Consider the following 25,785-nt stretch of genomic DNA (forward strand, 5'->3'; position numbering starts at 1 on the left):
AATGCAGATCAAGGTATCAAACTAACTCAAGCAGCACACCCAATACCAGACAAACCAGCCCGCCCTCTGAGCACCAATACACGTCAAGAAGGGCAAGGGTTAACTTGGTAACATTACTGAGGCACTGAACAAGATGCGCAAGGTTGCTGAACAATTACGAGCAGACGAACATGGAGGAGACAAAGACAGCTGGTGGCATTGGTTCAGTGGATGGAAGACTCTGATTCTATCCACCATACTGGTCCTGGGCTTAGTGATTCTGATGCTATGTTTGCTCCCTGTTTTCTGTCAATGTTGTATGTCTGTGTTTCAGAGGCAGCTGACAAATATTGGTTACCAGATGGTGAAAATAGACTCAGACGACTTACCTGACTGGCCTCCAAACCCACACGAAGACTATAATCCACCATTCGATGAGATCAGCACAGTTGACATGAAACTAGCCCTAACTTAAAACACTTTCATTATGATTGTTTCCTGTTCTATTATTCCTGATCTATGTATATGGCTTGCTAGCATTCATTTAAGATGTCTATGTCTTGTAAAAAACAGCCTTAGCATTATCCCTGTACACTCAATGACGTGTTAAGTCGAATCTCTCTGAGAACTCTTATCACTGAAACTGTGTACAGTTCTTTTCTTTCCTTTTAGCAATTTATCCTATAGGATAAAAAGGGGGGAATGTGAGGGAATTTTAATGGATGAACATTATTATTCTCTGTGTTTCTGTATGTTGAACTAAAGTGGCTTAGTTACTAAGAAGAGATGTTTTTCCACATGTTGTAATCGCTTTTCTGTGACCTTGGTGGTAATAAGGAGGGAGCTTGAGCTCTCCCTAACTCGCATCCGCCTGCACATACCAGAGCACGCCAGGTGCACGCTTTAACAAAGCTTCATAGAAAATCTTGAGCCAATCACGTGAAGACACAAGCAGTGAGCGAATGCTTTCAGAGTATAATAGATAACATTCCTAAAACACAACTCAGAGTGCGCGTACTCTCGGCATCATCAGAAGTGATGTCTTCTTCTATTCTTCTCTTTCCTTTCCTATTTTATATATCTTTATATGATCTACTATAATAAATGACTGAAAAGACAACTGTTAAGCGTTCTGAAGTGTTTATTAGAAATTTCCATTACAGTAGTCACGGAGGATAGCGCTGATGAGCGCACATCATGTTGTGACAGTTCTGGCTCTTCATGCCAGTCGCTAGTACCACCACTTTTTAAAAGAATGCCCCTGATTTTAATGTAGGTCTGACGGAGTTTCTTCACTTTTAGCCGACATTGTTCTGGGGAGGGTGTGAACCCCTTCTCCTTCATTTTCTCACTGAATGCAGCAAACACATCGGCATTTTTGTGTGTTCTCTCCAAAAGCTGAGATATGTGGACATCTGCCATATATCCACAAGGGTACGCGTTTCTTCCTCGGCCCACGTTTGCCCCCTACTCATTTTTTGTACTCGCCTACCACTGGTGACTGAACGACTGTCGTAACGTTCCCTTGACAACCGAAACAGTGTTTGCACTTTGCGGTGGAGTGTCAAGACTCTGTTTCCCATAATGCTCGACAAACGACGAAGCTCCCGAGGTACAAAAAAGCAAAACTGTCAGATTAGGTCCGGTCTGCTTTCACACCTCCAAAAGGTCCGCACCAGGGTTCCTTTGGTCCGGACCGAGTCCGACCTTGCAGCTCGGTCCGCTTGTTTGGTCCAGACCAGAGTTCGGTGGTTTGTATTCAGACCAACCCAAAAGGTCCAGACCGAGGGAAATTTGGTTCGTTTGGTCGTTTGGTCCGGACCAAACAACGTAGGTGTGAATACACCCTAACTGTTCTGGGAAACACTTGTATGTGAAGGCAGACGAACATGGACATTGGTTGATTGCAGTGATAGACTTAAATGACTCAAGGCTCATTTTGCTGAATGTGTAGGGGTACAACAACAGACAGGAGAATTTGGACTTGTTAAAAGACATGACAAACGAAATAGAGAGATGCAAACTATCTTACCAATGTGAAAATGTATTAATAGGAGGGGATCTTAATTTGGTAAACGATGAATGGTTGGATAGGTCTCCCCCAAGAGGCCATACTTATTCACCGAATAAGACATTTCAAGAATTCTGCCATTCAAATGTGCTACAAGATGCCTGGAGGCACTACAATGGTAACAAAGTACAATTTTCTTGGTTTCAACCAAATGGGAGTCATCGGTCTAGGTTGGATTACTGGTTGCTATCAGACCCTCTTTTAGGACTGGTGTCTGATGTAAGAATGTCGGCAGCTCCGTTAACAGATCATTCAGTTATCTCTCTGGTACTGCAGTTATCAGTAAAATTAAAATATCCCCGGGGGTTGATGGCTTAACTGCCAATTTCTACAAACATTTTTGGCCAGATGTGCACCATTTTCTTTTCCATACATTCCTTGAAATATTAAACAACCACACACTTTCCCCATCCATGAAACAAGATATTATAATACTAATTCCCAAACCAGGGAAAAATTCACTTAGATAATAGAAGACCTATTACACTTCTCACAACAGACTACAAGATTTTAACTTATGTTTTTGCAAACCGTCTTAAAACAGGTATTAAACAATGTGTTAGTGAGTCTCAGTCAGGCTTTATGAAGAATAGATCTATTCATAATAACATCAGGTTAATTCTGGACATTATAGATTACAGTGATATGATAGAAGATGAAGGTTTTATACTGTTTCTAGATTTTTTCAAAGCATTTGATACTTTAGAACATAACTTCCTCTTTCAGTCTCTTGAATACTTTGGTTTTGGGAATGGATTCTGTAATTTTGTCAAGACATGTTACAAGGACATAAATAGTGTGGTTGCTCTACCCAGCGGAACAACCACATGTTTTCCAATTCAAGTAGGGGTAAGACAAGGCTGTCCTATTAGCCCATACCTATTTATCTTGGCAGTAGAAATGTTGGCTATTCATATTAAAAATTACACAGAACTAACAGCACTCCGTGTGCTTGATACAGATATAGTCATAAGTCAATTAGCGGATGACACAACAATTTTTCTGAAGGATAAACATCAAATCCCAGTGGCGATTAAAGGGATTGAAATGTTCTCCAAAGCCTCAGGTTTACGCCTTAATATCACCAAATGTGAGCTCATGCCTATCAAACAATGTGAAGAGTTGGTCATTAATAGTATACCAGTTAAAAGGGAAATAAAATACTTGGGCATTCACATAACTAATGACAAACAGAGAAGAATCAAGCTTAATATAACAGACACCATTCAAAAAGGGAAAACAAGGCTGGATATATGGCAGCAAAGAGACTTGTCTGTTTTTGGCAGGGTGTACCTAACAAAAATGGAATTTTTATCTAGGTGCATCTATCCTTCACACTCCTTAGCCATCCCAAAAGATGAAATTAAAGCTGTTAATCAAGCTAATTTCAGCTTTATATGGAGGAATAAAACTTACTATTTACAGAAAGCATACATTGTCAAGGACTTTAAAGAGGGGGGGGGGGGGGGGGGGGGGGGGGGGGTTAAAAGTTATTGACTTTAACTGTTTAAATGGCATGATTAAAATTAACTGGATTAAGGAGTACTTGAAGAAGAGTGAAGCCTTTTGGTACTGTATACCCAGACTGATCTTTAGTAGAGTTGGTGGCTTGCCTTATCTCCTGTCATGTGACTTTGCCACTTCAAAATTACCAATCAAATTGTCAGACTTTTACCAGCAAGTTCTAATGTACTGGAAACTTATCTACAAGCACAATTTCACACCCCATTCTTCCCCTATTTGGAACAATAGATATGTTACATTGAGTCGTAAATCCTTGTATATAAAAGAATGGAAAGAGAAGAATATTTGGTCCATATTGGATATTTTGGATGATAAAGGTTGTTATAATTTTAGGTAAATTCTTTATTCATAAAACCAGATATCTAAAAATGTTCCCTCACTTTATAGTATTTAAAACAGAATTTAATACATACTGGAATTCAGTTAATAAAATGACAAGTAAGAAAGCAATTGTCCTTAAAAATATTATCTGCAATTTTATCTAACAGCCCTTGTACATGTAGAAATGAAATTACTGTCCTATTTTTATTGTCTGTGGTAGTTGTGTTAGTACAAAGAGACTTGGCTATGTAGATGGCAGTGGTTTTTTTTCTTTCTTTGTTCTTTCTCTTTCTTTGTTTTGTGTTTGTCTTGTTTATTTCATGTTTTTTGACTACATGTGAGATGTAATGTTAAGTTCTTTAAAATACTCTTATATGAGCATGTAACATGTACTGGGTTATAATCTTAAGTGTACACATGCTTTTTATTGAGATTGAATTTCAATTAAAAAAAAAAGTAAAAAAACAAAAACATAAATATTGGGATGATGACTAGAACTTCGGGAGTACAGAGGGGTGTTCTGCTGTTTCTGAACCACTGGCTGGATTGGAGGCCCTGTGAAGTCCTCCGGCCTCAGCTCAGGCCCCGTGAAGTCCTCCGGCCTCAGCTCAGGCCCCGTGAAGTCCTCCGGCCTCAGCTCAGGCCCCGTGAAGTCCTCCGGCCTCAGCTCAGGCCCCGTGAAGTCCTCCGGCCTCAGCTCAGGCCCCGTGAAGTCCTCCGGCCTCAGCTCATATTTAATAATTTGGGTGGCATATGTTTTGCCATTGAAGGTCTCTTCAGAGGTGCAGGTGTAATGGTCCATGTCGCTGCCTGTGGCATTGAGGATCAACAGGCTGTTGTGTTGAATGCGGTGCATGTTGGAGTTTTTAACTGGATGATTGTTCACAAGCCACTTCACTTGAGCCCAGTTTGATCCAGGTTGGCACTGCAACTCTACCGTACTACCCGGCTGGAAGTTTTTAATGGTCTTCGTGCTCTCTGTAACACACAAATGACATCGTAATTCAGCTATCTTAATCTTTCTCAGTTTATATTTTTAGTTTTCTCCTTAAGATAAAGATTGACTTTTAATGACAGTTACAATGAACTTAAAACACTTCTGCTGCATGTATATTCACCCTTACATTCAGTGAAGTTTAGTAAATCTTTTTAGTGTAAATACTGTATGAGCTGTAATCCTGGATATAAAGAAATAAATCTGTTAACATACCGAATGGAGGACAACGTGTAGGATTTCCATCTCTCAGACTCTGAATCACCTCACTTTGGGAGAAATACAGGAAAAATACAGAGATGAGAGAAAATTCAGTATATCTAACATTGAAGTCAATATAATCTTTTAGACCACAGTGCTGTTCAATTCTTGATTCTGATTGGATCAAAAATCAGAAGGTGATTGGTTTTCTATAAGAGTAACTGAGAGTAGTGCTAGCTGCAAGACACATCAGAGGTTTATATTAATGTCTACATTCTAACACGCTACTATTTCTAGAGCAACGGCTCATTCACAGGGACTTGCATGGTGGGTGCACCACATAATCTATTTCATAAAAGAATAAGGAAATGTAATTTAAAAAACTAATAATTGATATGGTGATGCTTTTCTTGAGGTGATTATTTATTTGATTATTTAACATTAATGCAAGGTGTCCCCAGTAACAGTAACAGGTTTTTTTTCTTAAACAAGGAACAGCTGTCTATAGCTTCTGTAACAACATAAGAACTAGCTTGTTTAGTGGACACTACACAACATTGAATGTAACTACTGTATAATTGGATAAAACTATGAAATCATTCTCAAATAAAAAAAATTTGCAATCATCTGCAAATCGCTGTGGTATATGTAGGAGGAATAAGACGATTAAGGGCATCCTTTCGTAGGATTAACTTCAGGTTGCATCGCACCACCCCATTGTTCCTATTCCTGTTTTCCTTTGATAGCACATGTTTTATTCCTTCCACAATGACGTTACAGAACACGAGTGGTGTACGTTAGGTACCTGTGTGTCTCTTGGTGAGTGTTGTTTATAGCAATGCAGCTGTCGGAGGAGAAGTCCCAGCCACAGTACGGGTCTCTGGCCAGCACACAGTCCATACAGGAGATGTAATGGCCACATGCACTCAGCGGCACCTGCACCACTGCCGCCTCGGAGCCTGCATACAGCTGACCCTGACAAAATATGTGCACCAGTTATTGAAATGTGGGTCAAGCTGAAACTGAATCTCAAGTTCAAGTAGATACAATTAAAGTAATCATAAAATGAATTGGATGAGTATTGGGATAATCATACAATTACTTAATCATGATTAAGTAACGATATAATAATGTTATGCTATTCTAGTGTGATTGATGATGGCACAAAATCAAAATTTAAGGTGTGCATGTTCCCTAAAGTGGGCGGCCCGGTGGTGTAGTGGTTAGCGCTGTCGCCTCACAGCAAGAAGGTCCGGGTTCGAGCCCCGTGACCGGCGAGGGCCTTTCTGTGCGGAGTTTGCATGTTCTCCCCGTGTCCGCGTGGATTTCCTCCAGGTGCTCCGGTTTCCCCCACAGTCCAAAGACATGCAGGTTAGGTTAACTGGTGACTCTAAATTGACCGTAGATGTGAGTGTGAATGGTTGTCTGTGTCTACTCTATGTGTCAGCCCTGTGATGACCTGGCGACTTGTCCAGGGTGTACCCCGCCTTTCGCCCGTAGTCAGCTGGGATAGGCTCCAGCTTGCCTGCGACCCTGTAGAACAGGATAAAGCGGCTAGAGATAATGAGATGAGATGTTCCCTAAAGTGCATTACAAAATTGTTAAAATGGGAGGAAAATTGTATTTCTATATTGTTTTGGAAAACTAACAAAAAGACAAGATAAATCCATTCAAGAAATGCATTTTATAAAAATATTCTCCCAAACTAAACAAGTTTCTATAAATATTATTCCTATTACTAAATCACTTCATCAGTGTAAAAGTGTGATTTTTTTTTTTTTGAAAGTGAGAAAAAAAAAGCCTTGTCTATAAGATTCTTACATCGATGGATTCACAGGGCATGACAGTCTTTAACTGGCTTTAGTTTTATATTCAACTCAAAAGCAGCTCAAGTCCATAAGAGTTCCTGCAAACTTGAAATGAGTTTTTTGAGCTGTAATTGACGTTTTGTGGGCTGAAAATAGTTCAAAACATGATCAGCTGTTTAAATCATCATGAACCTTGCACAGTCGATTCTGATAGAGTCACCCATTTTAGACTTGTCTACATCATGAAATGTATATTTAAAAAAGGAATATTAATGCAAGGGCGGCACGGTGGTGTAGTGGTTAGCGCTGTCGCCTCACAGCAAGAAGGTCCTGGGTTCGAGCCCCGGGGCCGGCGAGGGCCTTTCTGTGCGGAGTTTGCATGTTGTCCGCGTGGGTTTCCTCCGGGTGCTCCGGTTTCCCCCACAGTCCAAAGACATGCAGGTTAGGTTAACTGGTGACTCTAAATTGACCGTAGGTGTGAGTGTGAATGGTTGTCTGTGTCTATGTGTCAGCCCTGTGATGACCTGGCGACTTGTCCAGGGTGTACCCCGCCTTTTGCCCGTAGTCAGCTGGGATAGGCTCCAGCTTGCCTGCGACCCTGTAGAAGGATAAAGTGGCTAGAGATAATGAGATGAGATGAGATGAATATTAATGCACTGTAATCAGAGGTGGGCAGCCCATCTCCCCCAGACCCCGTCCTTGAATGGAAGAAATTGCAATCATTTTCAAATAATATGCTGATCAAGACTCATTCACAAGAGTTTATGCTGTTTCCCCACCCCACATCCCTCCTCAACCACGCCCCCGTCCCCTCTCAGCTCTTTGCCCACTTTTTAGCTCATCTCATCTCATTATCTCTAGCCGCTTTATCCTGTTCTACAGGGTCGCAGGCAAGCTGGAGCCTATCCCAGCTGACTACGGGCCAGTGGCGGCTGGCCCATAGGGGGCGCTCGGGCGCCGCCCTCCCAGATGTTGAGGGGGAAAAATATAACATATAAAAATAAGAAAAAAATATTTCACATATAAGTGTTAGTTTTTTTTTTTTAAGTGTGTCTACATGCAATCTAAATTGTTTTAACAACATTTCTACCAACTGACTCTCATTAAACAGTGAATTTCTACCGATGTGTTTCTCTTCTTGGGCGCTCATGAAAGCGCCTTCGAAGTGCAACGAAATAGCCAATTGTGGACGGTTGCTAGGGGAAAATAATAAATATTTGGCCTATCAGCATTGCTAAATTAAATGGGTTTGGGGCGCTGAAAATTTCGCCCCTGTCCCAATGCATTTTCTATTGGGCTTTATGTGCGAGCACAAGCAGCATGCTTACGTAATACGCCTGTTGCGCCGCGCAAGTGTTGCCAAATTGGGCGGTTTTAAGTGCATTTTAGCGGGTTTTGAACATAATTTTGGGCTGGAAAACGCAACTTGCGCGGGAAATGTGTGAACATTCTATGAAGAAGATGGCGAGTGTTGAGTGCAACAATACGATAGCGTCTCTGAAAGAAGTTCCCTTTAGTCGTCGTACCAATGAGGAGAAAACGGCAATCAAACAGCTAGGACCTCCTAGACCGAATTTAAACATCAAGCGTCTACGAAGGGGGAGAAGACCTACTCAAGAAGTTTTAAGAAGAACTGGTACCACCGGAAAACTTGGCTAGCTGGCTGTGATGTAGTCAATGCTCTTTTTTGCTACCCTTGCATTCTCTTCCACCCTGGAAGTAGCACAGCAGACGGTACAGTGATATCTGATATTTGAATTTACTAGGCAAAAGGTTTTTTTTTTTTGTGTGTGTGTGTGTGTGTGTGTGTGTGTGTGTGTTACCAATGGCAGTTGTTTTACCAATGGCAGTTTAACATTGCCATGCTTGGAATATTTCAGTAGCCTCAAGTTCTCTCTGACTTGGTGTAAATTAAGCATATTTTCAGTTTTTATATATTGTACAGTATATGTGTTCATTGGAGCCAGCAGCACCTTACCTTTTTTCCAACTTGTTAAGCCAAGTTGCACTGACTACAAAACCTTGTGTAACCTTGTGTGTATATAACTAAATAACTAAAGCCTTTTGTGTTCATTGACATGCTTGTAATACTTTAAATTTCCTTTTAAGGCATGGCCTTCTGGAGAATTCTTGGGAAAAAAACTGCAGAATTTATTTAGAATTATTTGTTGTTAAAATGGTGCAATTCCATATAAAAAAAAACACATAATTAAGCTGCACGTTTGTTTGATGGTTATGCTTTTCTTCATCTTTTGCAAAACTTAAATAAACACTTGTTTTGGATTTATATCCTGCCACTTTAATTGCATTCTTTAGAATGAAGAAATTAGAATATGTTTATAATTAAGAATGTGTCTACTTATTATAGAATACTGGAAAAATATGAGAAAATAAAATGAGTAATGTAATATTAATTGACTGTGATGCCAAATGTTTTGCTTTGAAGGCTTCACAATGAATCTTCCTTAGTTTTAGCCTGGCAAGCCAGACTAAATGTGAATATTTGCCACTCGTAGGCAAAAATATTTTTGGCCGCTAGGCAGGTGGGTCTAGTTTACTAGGCTACCTTAGTTTGCCACCTTTAACTTGTTCAGTGTTGCCACCTAGTGGAGAGAAGAGATATTGTCTAAATTGATATCTGAATTTACCAGGCAAAAACAAGTTCGGCCAATTGATTTGCTACCTAGGTCAATTTACTTCAGTCCTGTGGACATTTATGGTCCGTGTAGACATAACGGGGGGGAAATTGCCCCCCCGAAAAAAAATTCTGGAGCCGCCACTGCTACGGGCGAAAGGCGGGGTACACCCTGGACAAGTCGCCAGGTCATCACAGGGCTGACACAGACACAGACAACCATTCACACTCACATTCACAACTACAGTCAATTTAGAGTCACCAGTTAACCTAACCTGCATGTCTTTGGACTGTGGGGGAAACCAGAGCACCCAGAGGAAACCCACGCGGACACAGGGAGAGCATGCAAACTCCGCACAGAAAGGCCCTCGTCGGCCACGGGGCTCGAACCCGGACCTTCTTGCTGTGAGGTTACAGCGCTAACCACTACACCACCGTGGCGCCCCCACTTTTTAGCATTTTTCAAAATTCTCAGTGGGTAGAGACAGACTCAGAGCTGAGCATGAAGGTCGACATGATATACTACATACTATAATACAGAGGAGATACAATTTATTGAGAATTATCTACGTGGATGTGTCTGTAAAAAATAAAAATTATAATAAGTCACCATACGTTCCTCAGCACAGAGTTACTAACAGTCTGGCTTAAAACTTGCTCATAGCATTGTTCACTTTAGCTTAGACTTCAGCTAAGATAAACATTTGTGAACCGAATTGAGATAAATCCCAAATTAGGTAAGTTTCAATAAAGCTTGCTATGAGCCTTAAATGGCTTTTCCATTGGAGATATATATAGCCCCAAGTTGTGCATGTATGCATCTAATAAGCCTTGCTGATCATTCATAGTTGCTAGCAGGAAAGGTTAGTGCAAACAGTGAAGTCTGTGTGAAAGAATGATGTGAAAAGCTGGTGTACTGTAAAAAAAAAAAAATTAAGACATGTCCAGGATATTTACATGAAACACTGGGGTATTTAAATAATACTGCAGTGTTTTCTAGGAAGACATGGGTGCATATGGAGTATGCAAGAAAACACACGTGTCTATTATAAAGACACCAGTGTCTATCAGTATACACAAGACATGTCTTCCAGGCATTGCTAAAGACCCAAGACATGTCTTCTAAGTCTTACATTTAGGGGTATTTAAATAAGACATGTCTAAACCCTTTTTATTTACAGTGTGGCTATCACATTGGGCAAACAAAAGTTCATATTTATTCATTCTCATCTCATTATCTCTAGCCGCTTTATCCTTCTACAGGGTCGCAGGCAAGCTGGAGCCTATCTCAGCTGACTATGGGCGAAAGGCGGGGTACACCCTGGACAAGTCGCCAGGTCATCACAGGGCTGACACATAGACACAGACAACCATTCACACTCACATTCACACCTATGGTCAATTTAGAGTCACCAGTTAACCTAACCTGCATGTCTTTGGACTGTGGGGGAAACCAGAGCACCCAGAGGAAACCCACGCGGACACAGGGAGAGCATGCAAACTCCGCACAGAAAGGCCCTCGTCGGCCACGGGGCTCGAACCCGGACCTTCTTGCTGTGAGGTTACAGCGCTAACCACTACACCACCGTGGCGCCCCCACTTTTTAGCATTTTTCAAAATTCTCAGTGGGTAGAGACAGACTCAGAGCTGAGCATGAAGGTCGACATGATATACTACATACTATAATACAGAGGAGATACAATTTATTGAGAATTATCTACGTGGATGTGTCTGTAAAAAATAAAAATTATAATAAGTCACCATACGTTCCTCAGCACAGAGTTACTAACAGTCTGGCTTAAAACTTGCTAATAGCATTGTTCACTTTAGCTTAGACTTCAGCTAAGATAAACATTTGTGAACCGAATTGAGATAAATCCCAAATTAGGTAAGTTTCAATAAAGCTTGCTATGAGCCTTAAATGGCTTTTCCGTTGGAGATATATATAGCCCCAAGTTGTGCATGTATGCATCTAATAAGCCTTGCTGATCATTCATAGTTGCTAGCAGGAAAGGTTAGTGCAAACAGTGAAGTCTGTGTGAAAGAATGATGTGAAAAGCTGGTGTACTGTAAAAAAAAAAAATTTCAGACATGTCCAGGATATTTACATGAAACACTGGGGTATTTAAATAATACTGCAGTGTTTTCTAGGAAGACATGGGTGCATATGGAGTATGCAAGAAAACACACGTGTCTATTATAAAGACACCAGTGTCTATCAGTATACACAAGACATGTCTTCCAGGCATTGCTAAATACCCAAGACATGTCTTCTAAGTCTTACATTTAGGAGTATTTAAATAAGACATGTGTAAACCCTTTTTATTTACAGTGTGGCTATCACACTGGGCAAACAAAAGTTCAGATTTATTCTGAAACATAATTCATAAGGATCATAAAATATCCCACAATGGCAATAGGTGTAAAATGTTTGACAAAAGTCACAGAGAAAATTCACAGTAAATGTAGCTAGTTAATGATGTGTTTTACAGAACTGAGACAAGGCGAGTTAAAGTTGCTCACTTATATGCAAAAACAATATGAGCCTCTTTCTTTATTCAATACAACCAGAAGGCACTTGGGCAATATCTCATCTCATCTCATTATCTCTAGCCGCTTTATCCTTCTACAGGGTCGCAGGCAAGCTGGAGCCTATCCCAGCTGACTACGGGCGAAAGGCGGGGTACACCCTGGACAAGTCGCCAGGTCATCACAGGGCTGACACATAGACACAGACAACCATTCACACTCACATTCACACCTACGGTCAATTTAGAGTCACCAGTTAACCTAACCTGCATGTCTTTGGACTGTGGGGGAAACCGGAGCACCCGGAGGAAACCCACGCGGACACGGGGAGAACATGCAAACTCCGCACAGAAAGGCCCTCGCCGGCCCCGGGGCTCGAACCCAGGACCTTCTTGCTGTGAGGCGACAGCGCTAACCACTACACCACCGTGCACTTGGGCAATATATCACACAATATCCCCATCCCTGCCAGAATGAACATTAAAACAGGACGCAGCATGGCAACTAAACCACTTTAACCAACATCTAGTCCTGAAACAAATCTCAGCCACCATTTTCAGGTTGACCAGGGATCAGTTCCTGGAACTGCACTCAGTTTAAAAACCAGCTTATACCACCTATAAACTTTTGGTGTAGCTTCAGGGAGGAGAAAATCAAATGTAAATATTCTGAGGCTTACCGTGGTGGTGGAGAGGCGCAGTATCTTCACTGGCTCAGAATGATTAAAGAGCTGCATCTCCTCTATGATCACCATCTCTCCATTATAGTCGACTGCTTTCAGCACTGAACCGCTTGCTGTTACAAACACATGTTTTATTTGTGTGAGCAAGCACTACAATTCGCTGTCCTGGATGTATTTAAATGTGTTTTGCTTAGACTTATGTAACCCATATAATTGATCTTTTTTTTTATAAATGATGTAAACCGTACACTAAATGATTACCTGTGCCAACAAACATGACCTGATGGCTGCTCCCATCCAGGGCAGTAGTGCTGGCCACCACTATACGTGTAAATGCAGCTCCTTTCTTCACCAGTAGGGGCCGGTGAGAGGACGGAGTCACTGCCTGATCCATCAGAGGGCTGTCTCTGACAAACTGAAGGGTTTTATACGGCAAATCCGCATACTTGGAAAATCCTTTCTGTCTTGCATTATTGTTGATACACTACACACAGAGAGAGAGAGAGAGAGAGAGAGAGAGAGAGAGAGAGAGAGAGAGAGAGCGCACCAGCTAACATTATCCAGCTTGCTACTTTGGCATACCTAGACTTTTGTGTCACACTTTGTGTGAAGAAAGGCAGTACAAATACAAGTTGTATTAGGTTACTTTTGGACATAAAATATTCCAATTCCAATGACACAGTCCACGTAAGCCCATGTATAAGTTATTTCTAAGGAAATGTTAACATGAGCATTAATTTAACCCTTGCAACTGGAACTACTGTCCGAGCCACACTGTGATACCAAAAGCGAACGTTCAACTGTGGTATAATTCTCTATTATATTCTGACCTAATTAAAGAGACTGGCTCACCCTTCCCAGAATCCTCTGCGTCAAGTAGCAAGTAGCTATTTTCTATGCTAATGATTTTCCTAAAACAATCTGTAACAATTCAGCAACATCTTAGGCCATAGATCTTAAATTTTAACATGAAATTGAAGATATTTTATCAAAGTATCTCTATTTTTTTATTCTTTTGGCGAGCCATTCCATTTTCCCATGGTTATTTAAATGGGTCATGTGCATTCAAAACAAAAGACAAAAAACAAGGTTCTGGGAAAGGGGAATCGGCCCATTTAAAACCCTTTTTCCTTCACCACAGCTAACGTGAAAATGACTGTTGCAAAATTAGTTGATAAGTGCTGAACTTACAGCTCCAGGACGGGGGTCAGGCACTTCTCCGTTGTACGTCACCCATTGTCTAACAGGATAGTTATCGTACAGCGTTTTGAATTTGCCTTCAGAGAACACTTCCCTGATGTCTTGTATCCGAAAGGCACACACTGCAGAGAACTGTGATGTGCTCCTGTCGATCAAATCACAGCAATGAAATGACTGCGTTAGGATGGAACTTAAAAAGCTACTTCTAATTAAGCGTTGGGTTTCTGCTAGAGTTATGATTACTTTTTACCCAAGTTCTTTAGGTTTTAACTGGCTGTGACATCTTCAAAAGTCAAATCAAAGTCCTTCCCACGCCATGTGGCGCCGCCAATGTCCGTTTCCCTCGGCCTCTCACATAGCAAGGGTTACAGTGGGGGGCTAGTCCTCTGGTAACCGTGAGAGTTTGACTCCCCACTCGCATCTGTATTGCAGCATGCCTTGCCAGATGGTAGTAGGTACCATTTTTTATGATGGTCTTTGGCATGACCCGATCCTGAGTAGAACTCACGATCTCCCGATTGAGAGGCGGACACGCTAACCACTAGGCCAACTCGCGCTAGGCTGTGACATCTTAGTAGATAAAAAAATATTTAAGCAATTTCTAGATTTACATCGCAGTCTAATTTGAAATTAAGGGAGGTTTCGAATCCCCTAAATAATTTTCTCTTCACCTCACTGCATCATGTAACCTCCAAAAGTGAATACATTTCATATTATAGTACAACACTGTACTGAAAATACTTTACACAAAAATAAAGCAGTATCTAAGGCAACTGTATCCATGATTTAATTTGACTGACAGAATTTCATTTGACTGTGTTGTAAACCAAATAAGTCTCATGCACTGCATATTATGAGGATCAGTATTTATATTACTTTTATATCATTTCCTCCAGTTTCCTCCCAGCTCCCAAAAACCATGCCAGTAACATGGAGTGGCTGCACTAAATTGCCCATAGATGTGAATGAGTGTGTGAATGTGTATGGTGCCCATTGTTGTATGGGAACATAATGGGTACGTAGTACACATATAGGTTATTACATATCTACTATTACATTCAACAAATTAAAGGCAGTTTATGAATCAGAAACAAAAGGCTACTGCAATTTAAAAGAAAACACGATGCAAGTTAGAAATACACTGTGCAGTTCTGTAGTTAATGGCAAACCATAAAACACCTAGAAATATTTGCGAATTTTAAAAGCTTATTAGCTTATCCATGTGCCCTAATCACCTTGGGCATCCCTCGACCTTAGGCTGATCTAATACAAGTGGTAATGTTTAAGTCCTCCATTTTAGGGCTTGATTGCTATGTGCATTGTCAGACTGGTATATAACCACAATCGTGATTGAAATTGACATATAATATCAATAATTGTCTTATAATGGTGATTTTTTTTTTTGCAGGGTCTTCATTACAGTTATTCAAACCTACTCTTTTGTCATGTTTGACCTGAACTATACTCACGTCTGAGGAGTGAAGACTCCATAGAACATACAGGTTCTCCAGGGGCCTGGGCAGAAGAGGAAAACATCCTGTATAATTAAAGGCAATTTGCTCTGAGGGACAGGACAGTCCAGAAGAGCCTTTAGAAATGAAGTCCACTTCTTATACAGTAGTCACTTTCCTCCTCTATCCCCCTAGAAAAGACAGATCAGAGGGAATGAGAATAATTGCTGCAATGCTGCAAAAAAAAGACATTTTAGCAAGTGATAAATATTAAGTCATATTTATTTAGTAAATATGAAATAAACATTATAAATTATACACTATAAAATGTAAAATGTATTATGCACATTATGAAATGTATTACACATTATAAATGTAACCAAATATTTATTGTAAAAGTATTCTTCTTTGGGCAGATAATGTTTCGAATTTTCGCATTTATTTCTCAAAAGAAGCAAAGAGTGCTTCTCAAAAGAACTCGAAAAACATGAGTTCAAAACATAAATGACTCAATTTGTGACGTGTATGGCTATCCAAAAGCCACTTGTGGGTGTCTGTTCACTCATGTACACTGCAAAAACTGAAAACTGAATTTGAGGAGAAAATTCCTTAATACTAGTGAAATTATCTTGCTGCATGGACAGATAATTTTATTTGACAAGACATCTTGGAATAAGTTGGTTACAATCTAGAACTAGTTTTAATAATCTCAGACTTGGTGTCTTGTATACTTCTAATAGGAAATGCTGGATCATTTCAACTATATTCAAGATATTCTAATTTGTTAAGATATTCTTGCAGTGTAGAAGGATACAAGACACCAACTCTGAGATTATTAAAACTAGTTCTAGATTGGGGTGGCACGGTGGTGTAGTGGTTAACTCTGTCGCCTCACAGCAAGAAGGTCCGGGTTCGAGCAACCCTACACAGGAAAAGTGGCTGCAGATAATGGATGGATGGATGGATGGATGGATGACTGAATTTGGGAAAAGCACTGTAATGTTAGCTGAGCAACATTTTGTTGCAGGAAAGAATACCTTACAGATGCGGGCCACCCTTGACACTTGGATCTTACTGTAGGAGTCATACTCAACAGCTGTTTCGCTAAAGAAGATGTAAATCTTGTCATCATCCCCCTCTGGGTTTTCCTTTCCCTCAGCAACATGCTTCATGCCAATGAAAATGGGGTCTGAAATCACAGCAAGTCAGTGATAATCTTAAACTGAATAGAGGAATCTCAAGTTCAAAGAATTAAAGAATATCACAACTAAACTAGATGTAAACTAGAAGTGTCAATTTTATACAATTCCAGAAATTTTCAATTTCAGCAGCAAAATATTCTAGTTCCAAAGTCTTTATGCCTTTCTAAGTGCAATAAGATTTACATAAAAGTTGATGTTGGTGTCATTTATCTGTACACTGACCAACTTGATTTTGTGTGTGCGTGTACGCCTGTACGCACACGCTCACCTTTGACACAAGCAGACGAGTAATCAGATCGTACAGTGTAATTTAAGCTTCGCATCACAGCCATGTCTGAGCCCAGGAAATTCACAGATGTAGCAGAGTACAGCTCTCCATCTAAATGCCAAGCAAAATTGTAATATTGTTATAACATTCGGATGATACCATTCAGCTATGTTCCTATAAAGCCATCAAAAATATAATTTTAGCTACGATGAGCAGCATCTGTATTAAAGTGGCTGGGTATTCATAATGAATATACAACACCGATTCCAAAAAAGTTGGGACAAAGTATAAATTGTAAATAAAAACAGAATGCAATGATGTGGACGTTTCAAAATTCCATATTTTATTCAGAATGGAACAGACGGTAGATGACATATCAGATGTTGAAACTGATAAAATGTATCATTTAAAGAGGAAAAATTAGGTGATTTTAAATTTCATGACAACAACACATCTCAAAAAAGTTGGGACAAGGCCATGTTTACCACTGTGAGACATAACCTTTTCTCTTTACAACAGTCTGTAAACGTCTGGGGACTGAGGAGACAAGTTGCTCAAGTTTAGGGATAGGAATGTTAACCCATTCTTGTCTAATGTAGGATTCCAGTTGTTCAACTGTCTTAGGTCTTTTTTGTCGTATCTTCCATTTTATGATGCGCCAAAAGTTTTCTATGGGTGAAAGATCTGGACTGCAGGCTGGCCAGTTCAGTACCCGGACCCTTCTTCTACGCAGCCATGATGCTGTAATTGATGCAGTATGTGGTTTGGCATTGTCATGTTGGAAAATGCAAGTTCTTCCCTGAAAGACACGTCGTCTGGATGGGAGCATATGTTGCTCTAGAACCTGGATATACCTTTCAGCATTGATGGTGTCTTTCCAGATGTGTAAGCTGCCCATGCCACACGCACTAATGCAACCCCATACCATCAGAGATGCAGGCTTCTGAACTGAGCGCTGATAACAACTTGGGTCATCCTTCTCCTCTTTAGTTCGAATGACACGGCGTCCCTGATTTCCATAAAGAACTTCAAATTTTGATTCGTCTGACCACAGAACAGTTTTCCACTTTGCCACAGTCCATTTTAAATGAGCCTTGGCCCAGAGAAGACGTCTGCGCTTCTGGAGCATGTTTAGATACGGCTTCTTCTTTGAACTATAGAGTTTTAGCTGGCAACGGCGGATGGCACGGTGAATTGTGTTCACAGATAATGTTCTCTGGAAATATTCCTGAGCCCATTTTGTGATTTCCAATACAGAAGCACGCCTGTATGTGAGGCAGTGCCGTCTAAGGGCCCGAAGATCACAGGCACCCAGTATGGTTTTCTGACCTTGACCCTTACGCACAGAGATTCTTCCAGATTCTCTGAATCTTTTGATGATATTATGCACTGTAGATGATGATATGTTCAAACTCTTTGCAATTTTACACTGTCGAACTCCTTTGTGATATTGCTCCACTATTTGTCAGCGCAGAATTATGGGGATTGGTGATCCTCTTCCCATCTTTACTTCTGAGAGCCGCTGCCCCTCCAAGATGCTCTTTTTATACCCAGTCATGTTAATGACCTATTGCCAATTGACCTAATGAGTTGCAATTTGGTCCTCCAGCTGTTCCTTTTTTGTACCTTTAACTTTTCCAGCCTCTTATTGCCCCTGTCCCAACTTTGAAATGTGTTGCTGTCATGAAATTTCAAATGAGCCAATATTTGGCATGAAATTTCAAAATGTCTCACTTTCGACATTTGATATGTTGTCTATGTTCTACTGTGAATACAATATCAGTTTTAGAGATTTGTAAATTATTGCATTCCGTTTTTATTGACAATTTGTACTTTGTCCCAACTTTTTTGGAATTGGGGTTGTAATGCATTTACTAAACTGCAAAAGGAATTTTAAAAAAAGTAAAGAACTAAAAACAATAAAGAGATATTAAATGTGTTTTTTGAGCTGTAAACTAAATGAGGTGATGGTACTGTGATGAAGCACATCAATGCTGTTGTTACTGACAAAATTACCATTTTTATCATAGGTATTTTATGGTTTGAAAATGTCTCAAAATGCCATGCTATTGGTTAAAATAATCCTTAACCTTGCAAGGCTGATGCTGATGTAGAGTCAACCTTTTGGTACTTCTCTATGTCTTTTTTTTTTTAATTAAATTAAGACATTTTTCAAAATTATGCACTTGGTTAGGTTCAGAGCTGGAGTGACGTTACACTTTAAATAACTCCCTAACTGAACATTGCGTTCTTTAATTTGTTACGTCATGGAGCAGTTACGCATTAAGAGAGATGAAGCACCTACCAACAAGTTCAGAGGCGTATCTCTGGAAAGGATCAAATGGGCACTTTCCCCTCCCATTATGTTGTCTATTTTCCAGAGTCAGGTTGCCGTCTGTATAAGACTGGAAGACAGAACACAGCACAGGCTACATGAAGCATCTACATGGTGTGTTACAATGCAGGAAAGTATTCACAAAGATTGAAACTTTACTAATGTCTACAATAACAAGAAAATGACATTTTGCAGTGAAATAACGTGAGATATTACTCACCATTAAATCACAGGTTGGATTGAAAGCATTGGTACCACACACATACATCCTGCCGTCTGGCATTTTATGAAGGATCCGGATGTAATTATGACACTCGGTCTGGAACAGAAATAACAGGGTCCAGTGAATTATCACAGTTTGGACTGTCAGAAAACAGAGATTCAGTTCATTCCAGACCAGGGCCCTGTACTACGAAGCGGGTTTTCTGGCTTACCAGGGTAACTTCGAGAGTAACTTGATCACGCGCAGCATAACTTCCCGATTAACCCATACTACGAAAGTTGGCTATGTTCAAACCGAGGTATGTTGCCATGGCAACTTACACTGCATCTCAAACCTGCTCGTCTCAGGTTATGTTCTTGGTTAACCCGAGGTTTCTGATTAACCACACCCTTTTTAAACACCACCTCTCCACCGACATTTCCTCTAGAGACAATGCCAGCGTACCTGGATGACCCGTGCGATATCGGAGCGCAGATTAGAGATGGGATTTATGGCTCTTTGATGGGATCCGCATCTTTGTGATCAGTTCTTTGAAAAGAGCCGTTCAAAAGGCTGGCTCATTTGGCTCTTTTTAAATATTTATTCAGTTTTAAGAAAACAGCGTCTAAAGAAGCCAGATCCCTCTGCTTAGACAGTGACATCAATATTTCTGGACATACCTTTTATATAAAGCAACCTAGACTTACATTATTGTAACCCCTAAACGCTCATAAATAACCATTAAAAAACAATGAGGGCTTCAATGAATGTCCATGCAGAACGGCTTTTCTGTTTAAAAAAAAACACCCACTCAAGAACATAGTTATCAAGAACGCAAGAATATTTTATAGAAAAACACTTGTTTTACAAAAATATTTAAGGCTGAGATACAAAATAGATACAACTACAATAAATATAACACAAGAACTAGTTATCACACAAGAACATTTTAATAGAAAAAAACAAACTTTCTATATTAAAAATATTGAAATTGTAACAAAAATAGATACAACTAAACAGTCAGATAAATAGATAAAGTTATAACAAGAACACAAGATTATTTTAATAGGAAAAAACAAACTATTAATGCAAAAAAATATATTATTAGAAAAATAGATACAACTAGACAAACAGATAAATAAATAAAATACACAAAAATAGAACAAACAAAATGACGATAGAATAAATTAAATGAACGTCCGTGCAAAGTAGTTTTCCCACAATATTATCATTAATATCACACAACATTATAAACTATATACAAAACAATTTGAACTATTAGGCAAACAGATAAAAATTGAATAAATAAAAGGCAAATAAATGCTTGCTTGCACGCGCACACACAGACACACCATTATGAATGATGTTTTTATATTTCATTTTCACCTGTTCCCAGGTGCGTTTGGCACTGCTGTTGCCTCTGAAATGTTCACAGGACATACACCAACTTGGTCAAAGGGACTGAACAGTCAGGTGTCCTAATTCATGTGACTCTGTGCACATATCAGCTTAAGTAGGCTACTCCATGAATTTACCATACCAAATTTTATTCAGGATTTTTCGGACATTGAACAAGCTATATATGACTGGGGCCACGTTGAAGGACCATTTTCTGTAACTTGTGATTGATCATGAAGCTCTCTCTCATCCTATACTTCTGTTCTGGAACATGTAGAGGGGAGAATGTACTTATGCATTTACCCGATCGGCAATTCGTTGCCAACATGCTTGCCGCTCCTTATTGGCAGCCGCTGTGTTAGATTTTGCTCTTAATGTTGTTTTGAACTCCTCGTAGCTTTGCATTATGACAGCGCATTCTTCCTCCATGAAGTACGGCGACCGTGCCATTGTGAACAGTGGTGATTTGCGCTGATAACCTCCCCTTTAACGTGAACGCACATTAACCCTGATTAGGTTAAACCAGGTTCAACAAATCAACTTCATAACTGGCGTTGTAGTACCATTTAACCCCAAACAAGATAACCAGGTTTTGTCAACCCCGGTTTAGCGGGGGAACCCTGGGTTACTTCTGGGTAGGTTAACCTCCGTTCGTAGTACAGGGCCCAGGTCACAGAACACCACAAGACAGAAGAATAACGTAGAATATTTTCATGGGCGGCGGCACGGTGGTGTAGTGGTTAGTGCTGTCGCCTCACAACAAGAAGGTCCGGGTTCGAGCCCCGTGGCCGATGAGGGCCTTTCTGTGTGGAGTTTAAATGCTCTCTCTGTGTCCGCGTGGGTTTCCTCCGGGTGCTCCAGTTTCCCCCACAATCCAAAGACATGCAGGTTAGGTTAACTGGGTGACTCTAAATTGACCGTAGGTGTGAATGGTTGTCTGTGTCTATGTGTCAGCCCTGTGATGACCTGGCGACTTGTCCAGGGTGTACCCCGCCTTTCGCCTGTAGTCAGCTGGGATAGGCTCCAGCTTGCCTGCGGCCCTGTAGAACAGGATACAGCAGCTCGAGATAATGAGATGAGATGAATTTCATGGGCTAGTTTAAGGATTCACTGAAGATGAAATGCAGATGAGGGCTTTGTATGATAGCATACCTGTTCCTAATGCAGAAGATCTGTCAGTAATGATGTTTGTTTTACAAACAGTCCGCACTAGGAGACTCTTTCCAGAGGGCATTTTATATTTACTGCACAAAAGTGTTGAGGCTAAACAGGGTTCAAAAGAAACATGGCCTTGGGTTCTTTACTGTATTCGGAAATGTATGATTTGTTCCACATATTTGAGTCTTTATGTATATTTATGGGGAAGCCATGGCCTAATGGTTAGAGAAGCAGCTTTGGGGCCAAAAGTTTGCAGGTTCGATTCCCTGGACCAGCAGGAAAGGCTGAAGTGCCCTTGAGCAAGGCACCGAACCCCCAACTGCTCACCAAGCTGCTCTGGGTATGTTGTACATCGCTCTGGATAAGAGCGTCTGCTAAATGCCATTAATGTAATGTAATATATCTGTGCTGGCCTTGTAAAACCCTTCATACAGTAAAAGTTTGATATTTTCAATATATATACTTTCCTGTATTGAAATTGGTGTCTTATTTGCATATATATCAAGCATCAGTAAAGTCTTCCACTTATCAGCATTTTAAAAGCCTGGTTACTGTGAATAAGTGAAAAAGGAAAGAATGAAATCACATTTAAATATTTAATTTTAATTCCGGGTGGCACGGTGGTGTAGTGGTTAGTGCTGTCGCCTCACAGCAAGAAGATCCGGGTTTGAGCCCCATGGCCGGCGAGGGCCTTTCTGTGCGGAGTTTGTTCTACCCGTGTCCGCATGGGTTTCCTCCGGGTGCTCCGGTTTCCCCCACAGTCCAAAGACATGCAGGTTAGGTTAACTGGTGACTCTAAATTGACCGTAGGTGTGAATGGTTGTCTATGTATCAGCCCTGTGATGACCTGGCGACTTGTCCAGGATGTACCCCGCCTTTTGCCCATAGTCAGCTGGGATAGGCTCCAGCTTGCCTGCGACCCTGTAGAACAGGATAAAGCGGCTACAGATAATGAGATAAGATGAATTTTAATTCCATGCAAATATATCCTGCCTTCATATAGATTTATAACCTAATTTACTTATGTAAAAACATCACTGTCAAAATCTAAATTTTATAACAAGTTTACAATAGGAAATGAGTTATCACTGATTATAAACATCATTCATATCAGTCTCTGTGTCACCCTCCTGAAGGAAAAGTTACTTATGTTAAAAAAAAAAGTTCTTATCCTTGTCTCGTCACTCCCCTGAGCTCTGCTAACACCACTGTGGAAATAATCAACGATTCATTCAACAACTGTTCTGTTGACCAATTATTAGTTGTGCTGTATGTATATTTTTGACCCTGTATGTATAACCCTGTTGATTTCAGAAAACCCAAAATAAATTAAAAAATTGTACACCAAATTTGTATTTTTAATTAAAAATATATGTTGTACAATCATTCTTCCTCAGAAAAAGAACAGTTCAAAGAAATAATTAAAAGCCCAATATTGCCATGACATTCATGTCTATAATGAGTGTATGTAAACTTCTGAATGCAAATGTATGTGAGAGGAAATGCATCATGTCAACATCCAATCTAACAAAAGCCCCTGATGGAACTCCCACAGGTTTGATCTGGATAATATAACTATAATTTTTACAGCAAAAAAAGATCTCACCTCCAAACTTTTCCCTTTGTATGAACATGTCTTCCGCATATCTGGAGTCACCTCCCACTTTACCTACAAGAGAGATAATCAGTATAATTGTCCACTGATATAGTCTTAAATACAGTACAGGTTAAAATGTATTACTACACCCAACAATTATAATAATAATAAAGCACCTTTCATTCATTTAAAATGCATACAGACATAATGAAACAAAACCTAGCCAAATAGAATAGTGAAACAAATGTATAATAAAAAATAGAATTGACAAAAAGAGAAAATATTTAAATTAATGTTGCCACAAGCGGTGATGAAGGCTCCGAGCACTTCCGGTTCTGTGACCCATCACACGTGGTCATCGTGCAGTGCACATGCATCTGAGATGTGTGACAAAAGCCTGCGTATGTGATGTGTGCACCACCAGTGATGAGGCTTTAGGCATTTACTTTACATGTGTCTGTTAAAAGCTATGGTTTCAAATATTGGATGTACTGTTTTTGTGTATAAAATTCCTTTAACAAGGTGGTGTTTGTATTTGAAAATTATACTCAAGTTGTAAATATTTTATCCAGTTCAAATTTCATGAGGTTCATGATTCTATAGATAAACTACATCAAAAGGAGCACTTTGGTGTATCATAGCATGAAACACAGGAATGAGACACAGACATGTATTGCCACAGTGACACCTTAGGGGAGCGTATGGCCCCCCTACGCTCCATCACTGAAAGCCACAAAAAGAGCCACAAGATGGCTCTGAATGAAGAGGGGAGATCCATGGCTTGTTGCTGCTGGGATGCAAGCCGGGATCTGATCAACCCCGGCTGGGTCACCTAAGTGAGGGGGACTAATAGATCTTAAAAAGATGACGCGAAGTAAAGAGTTGTAAGAACAGATGCGCAACAAAAGAATTGTAATCTATCAGTCTGGAAAGGGTTACAAAGCTTTTGCCAAGGCTCTGGGACTCCAGCAAACCACAGTGAGAGACCTCTACAAATGGGGACACCTTGGAATAGTGGCGAACTTTCCCAGGAGTGGCCAGCCTTCCAAAATTCAACCAAGAGTGCTTTTAACAATTCATCCAGGAGGTCACAAAATAACCTCCTGACAAAAATCTAAAGAACTGCAGGCCTCAGTTAACATCAGTGCTCATGATTCTACAATAAGGAAGGCACTGGGCAAAAATGGCATCCAATGGAGAGTTGCAAGGCACAAACCACTGCTGACCAAAAAGAACAGAAAGGCTCATCTCACATTTGCCAAAAAGCATCTTGATGACCCCCAAGACTTTTGGGATAATATTCTGTGGACTATCAGTCAAAAATATAACTTTTTGGAAGACATGGTTCCCAGTCCATCTGCCGTAAGTCTAACACAGCATTAATAAGAACATCATACCAACAGTCAAACATGGTTGTGTGATGGTCTGGGGCTGCTTTTCTGTTTCAGGACCTGGAGGACATGCCATAATTGATGGAACCATGAATTCTGCTCTCTACCAGAAAATCATGAAGCAGAATGTCCGCCTATCAGTTCGTGACCTAAAGCTCAAGCACAGCTGGATTATGCAGCAGGACAATGATCTGAAGCACACAAGCAAGTCCACCTTGGAATGGCTCAAAAGAAATAAAATTAAGGTTTTGATGTAGCCTCGTCAAAGTCCTGAATGAATCCAATTGAGATGCTGTGGCAAGACCTTCAACGTGCAGTTAGTTCACGCTCGAAAACCCTCCAATGTGGCTGAATTGAAACAATTCTGCAAAGAAGAGTGGGCAAGAATTCCTGCACAGTGATGTAAAAGATTCATTGCAAGTTATTGCAAACATTTAATTGCAGTTGTTGCTGCCAAGTGTGGTCCAACCAGTTATTCGGTTTAAGGGAGCAATTACTTTTTCACATGGGTGATACAGGTTTTGATTAACTCTTACCTGTTAATAAATGGAGTGATCATTTAAAAGCTGCATTTTGTGTTTACTTACATCGTCTTTATCTTATATTAGACTTTGTTGGAGGACCTAAAACATTTAAATGTGACAAATAAGCAAAAATGGAAGAAATCAGCAGGGATAAATACTTTTTCACAGCACTGCAGCCCTCTTCCCCTCTTGCGAGCATGTCAAGTGATACCAATGGACGCGTTACATCGTCTAGTTTATTTTGATCCCATGGTCTTCATCCTAGCCGTAGAACTGAGGTTAGTTTAGCCTCTGAAAGCAAATGAGACTCAATTA

General features: G+C 40.2%; 1 pseudogene; it reads right to left on the reverse strand.

The window, feature by feature from the left end:
- The window catches only part of LOC132871294 (semaphorin-4E-like), a 43,075-nt pseudogene that overhangs the window by 9,224 nt on the left and 8,066 nt on the right, over nt 1-25,785 (reverse strand).

The sequence above is a fragment of the Neoarius graeffei genome, chromosome 23 (assembly GCF_027579695.1).
Source record: "Neoarius graeffei isolate fNeoGra1 chromosome 23, fNeoGra1.pri, whole genome shotgun sequence".
Lineage (NCBI taxonomy): Eukaryota > Metazoa > Chordata > Actinopteri > Siluriformes > Ariidae > Neoarius > Neoarius graeffei.